The 4,670-nt window shown below is 31.3% G+C and overlaps 1 long non-coding RNA gene across 1 annotated transcript; it reads right to left on the reverse strand.

Annotated features, from left to right (window-relative positions):
- Positions 1 to 347: 347 nt before the first annotated feature.
- LOC127708996 (uncharacterized) lies at positions 348 to 3,621 on the reverse strand. Its single transcript, XR_007985455.1, has 2 exons — positions 3,528 to 3,621; positions 348 to 824 (listed from the first exon to the last, which is right to left on the reverse strand). It is a non-coding gene; the product is annotated as an uncharacterized LOC127708996 (long non-coding RNA).
- Between the last annotated feature and the right edge of the window lie 1,049 nt (positions 3,622 to 4,670).

The raw sequence follows: 4,670 nt of genomic DNA on the forward strand, positions 1-4,670 counted from the left end.
ATTTTACTTTTTTAAGAATTGCCAAAAACTAAATTTTAATATAACAAATATAAAAGTTCGTAAATATAAAGGAAACAGCCTTAATTAAGAATATGTCCATGTCAGATAATAGGATTTTAGGAACCAAAACTATTATTACAAAAACCTATTTTACAAACCTCACAGGAGATCCTTATCATGTTCACGATTTAATTGTTTCCACTTTAAATGAATGATTTTAAGTCTTAAATTTGAAGGGTTTCTTTTTGGTTTAAATCTTAAATCCAGATGATTGTTTGTCTTGTCGTTGTATATGATAGTATTTTGCTGTAATAAGTTATTGGTTCTCTCTCAACTACAACACGAAATGCAGTAATTTATGTTTTTATTAGATACATAATTAGTTCCTGGTTAACCAAGATTGCACTGTTTTCCTATCGTTAAGATTTGTTTCCAAGCTTCTAATGTTAGAGGATCTGAGAAACTGTAAACTTTACGCAAAGCCGACAAGTTTGATAAATAGACATCACAGGATGCACAATCCCGGTGGCATTTAACATGTGTGTCAAACGCATACGTCTTCAACTCATTACATTTCTGTCCTGGCCCCAAAGATTCTTCATATTTTCCTATCAGAGCTTTTCTTAAACAAGTCTTAAAACAGTCAATCGATCTTTTTCCAGCTTTTGTAAAACTAGAGGAGAATAGTTTTATTCTGTTACAGTACTTGTAGCCATATGCAATAAGATACTCAGAGGAACCGCATTGTCGTTGTTGTTCAAAGCATCTGTAAAATTGGCAATCGCCACTTTTCGCTTTAGCGACACATTCAGGATCAACCGATGCTATAATAATAAAGGAATACAATATTTAGCATTGGTAAAACTAATGTGTAAGTTTGCATGCGTTTGTTTTATATGTTACAGCAGAATAGTTAAAAATCATTTATATATTCAGGACTGTCTTTCTTGATGAACTTCATTCTACTTACATGTAAGTACAGTTCAAGGCGGTGTGAAATGTACAGTTATAAAGGGGGTTTGCCATGTCCCATTTTAGAATTACTTTTGTTATCACTTTTATCTTCTGCTCATAGTAAATATTAATAAACTCATCATAGATACCAGGAACAAAACTGTGTACGCCAGACACATGTTTTGTCTATATACAAAAGACTCATCAGTGACACTCGAATCAAAAAAGGTTTAAAAGGCCAAATAAGGTACGAAGTTGTAGAGCAATTAGGACCTTAAATTGCAAACAGTTTTGCCAAATACAGCTAAGGTTATCTATTCTATTAAACAACTGTAGCGACGTGATGTTTCTCAGACAAAAACTGCCACTTTAAATTTCCATACCATTATTTGTCTGACGCATTCCCAGAAATCAAAATAATTAATCTCGCATTTGCGTTCATTGTTTAACATTAAAAATACTTAATGCATGCAAACATGTCTGAAGTTACATGATTCATGCTTGAATAAAAGTCTAAGTATCGATTTACGACAAGATAATGTTTACATGTGAGAGTTAATTCCCTTAAAGATCCCTTCTCAATCTATATTTGTTTTATGCCAGCATGTTTGATTTCTGATCGGCATTACACATAACAAAATACTCAGGAATATTAAGAAAAAAGTGTTATATAATCAGAACCAAATATGTTCAATTTATTCTGTGAACAGTTTCCAAAAAGAGTTTCCGTAAGTAAATTTTGTAAAGAGTTGCAATATTAAAATTAGAACAAACTTTCACAGAGTAAGATTCATTTCCTTAATGATTTGTTTGTATAGTAAATATAATGCAGTAAAAGTAGAGCAATATTTCGGAGAATTCAGATTGATAATATTTACATTAATTTAATCACTTTAAAGAGTAAATGAAAATTTTAAAGATGTTACAAAAACCAAATCCAGGATGAAAGAATATTTATACAAGTTATATGAAAGATTAATTATATGCAATTGCTTTCACTTTAAAGATGTTATCAATGTTTTAGGTAAATATTATCACCACATCTGAGATGATTAATTGATAAAAAGCACTAATAGGACATGTTAAATTGTACAATAATGTTTAAATAATTTATTAGGTAATTCCACAGTCTAAGGTGACTTCCCTTAAAAAATTATATCTAGTTGTTATCAGCATCTTATCTGCAAATATATTCTGAATCCCGTTAACAAAAACAATTTGAGACGCATTTTCTCATCCCTCATTTCTAAATGTCGGATTAAATTTACTAACTGGCCTCACTTGAATCGTTTCACCATTTGATCTGAATTGTATAAGAAACCTCCATGAAACTTGTTGGGAATTTTTTTTCTCATTTTGTTTAAACAATCGGTTTTCAACCAAAAGCTATGGCTCGCTTCCTGTAGTAGCACATTTTAATTCTCCTTATTTAATTGTGTGCAGTCTTTAATTTCCTTGTTTTTGTATTTGGGCTATATATAAGAAGATGTGGTATGAGTGCCAATGAGACAACTCTCCATCCAAGTCAAAGATATAATAGACTGGGAAGGGTTTTAGTTGTGTGTTTTACTTGTTCGATATATGGTAAAGTTAAACGTTGGTATCGATGATGAGGTTATTGGAGATACGTACACACGTTAAAGTGTTTTACCACATTGTCTCCCAATTACCAAGTCAAATCATCTGTGCAATGCTTTATTCGTTGTTGTCTGTCTTCGTTTGGACGTCTATTTTCTGAAGGTATTGGTTGTCAGTAGTTGGTATGGTCTGTTGTATTGTCCAATATTTGTGGTCATTTATGTTATCCTTTTTTAAGTAATAAGGATTCAATTTGAAGCATACGCAGTTTAATTAATAGATACCGAACTTTATATCAATTCATCTGCTAGATAAGAGTAAATTCAGTTGTAAATGAACTAGTCAATCTTTCTGTATTTCTAATGTTATCAATCTCCAAACGATTAATAGGATTGATTATAATGTCAAGTTCAAAAATTAATTTTCAAGTAGAAGCGCGCGTCTGGTGTACAAAATTTTAATCCAGTAATCTGGTATCTATGATGAGTTCATTTCCCCCCGAAATAAATGTTAAACAATGTCAACAGTAATCATCATTGTTTATATTCAGTATGAATTTTAATTAATTCGAACACTGCTTTATCTTAGTGAAATTGTACAGCAATCTTATATTTTAATAAATACATAATAGAAAAACAAAGGATATGGGGTATCCTTCCATGACACAAACTCAGTACATGCACAGCAAAAAACACACAAAAAAGCAAAGGAACAGCGCCTTTATTACTGTTCTTCATCACAAAGTCACAGTGAGCCCTTCAACACAGAGCAAAAAATCAAAACCGTGTTTTTTTAATAGTGTCAACAGCTAATATACAACTGTCACAAGTGGTGGTCATCTTGAAAAAAATAGAATATGCACACGGGACGGCAAATTCCAAATGCATAAGAACCAAACCTTACAACAAACATTGAAATAGATATCTATCAACTTTTGAATGAAGGCATTATATTAAAAAAATATTGTTCTTACATGTACAGAAAACAAACTTTACCTGTAACAAAGTCAAAAGTCACAAGAAAAATAAGTACAAACTTCCACAGAGTAAGATCCATGCCCTCACTTGTGTGCAGTGTACATAGAATGATTCAGATTAGAATGTTGTCCCGGAGAATTCAGATTTCCTCTTTATATATCTTACAGATGAATAACAAATATTTGCCATTAATTTTGATAAAGTTAAGTTGTAAATATCAGCATAAATCAGATGTGAAAAACACAATGAAAAAAACCAAATCCGGTATGTTCTAAGACTATTCAAATAAAATTTTATTTATTACGCACTTAAATATATTGTGTTCACAATTATGTAATTCTGACAACAACAAAAAAAAACAGTAAACAAATCCGGTATTTTGTAAGAATATTCAAATAGAATATCATTTATTACGCATACATGATTTTCGAAAGTATTTTTGGACTAAAAAGAGAGCCTTAAGATACCAACAGGGACATTCAAACTCATAAGTCAAAAATAAACTGACAACGCCATGGCAAAAAAATAAAAAGACCAAAAAACAAACAACAGTATGCAAACACAACATAGAAAAATAAAAACTGAGAAATCTAAGATGGTCTTAGGACATATTTCCTTCCTATGTGATATTTTTGAAAGTGCCTCAAGTTAAGAAAAATTCTAAAGTTATGACACAAAAATGCATGTCTTAAGTTGGTATCAGGATGGTCAGAAATATTTTTCCTTTAATATTATCCTGTAATGTGTATATGTTTTCCATGAATTCATCCAATGGTCCAAATGAAATGTTTAGTACACGTACATGTCATAAAGAGCTGTTCATACTGATCATGAAAGGAGCATATGGAAAAATTGGTCGTTGATGGAATATGTTCGTCGTTGTTCTGCAGTTTGCATGTTGTGTCGACTATTAAATTATTTGTCTGTGCGTTTCTCTGTGATGAATGTTCTTGCGTGTGTTTGTGCTGTATTTCTGTCACGTAGTGTTGTCATTTTAGCGATTTTTTTTTTAAATTGTCATAAAGCGGGAGGTTTGACTAGCCATTAAACCAGGTTCAACCCACCATTTTTTTCTTAAAATGTCCTGTTCCAATATGGCAGTTGTTATCGAATAGTACGTTTCTATGTATGTTGGCGTTTGGTTTTGTTGCACTTCAATGT

Source organism: Mytilus californianus, unplaced genomic scaffold (assembly GCF_021869535.1).
Source record: "Mytilus californianus isolate M0D057914Y unplaced genomic scaffold, xbMytCali1.0.p SCAF_7, whole genome shotgun sequence".
Taxonomy (NCBI): Eukaryota; Metazoa; Mollusca; class Bivalvia; order Mytilida; family Mytilidae; genus Mytilus; species Mytilus californianus.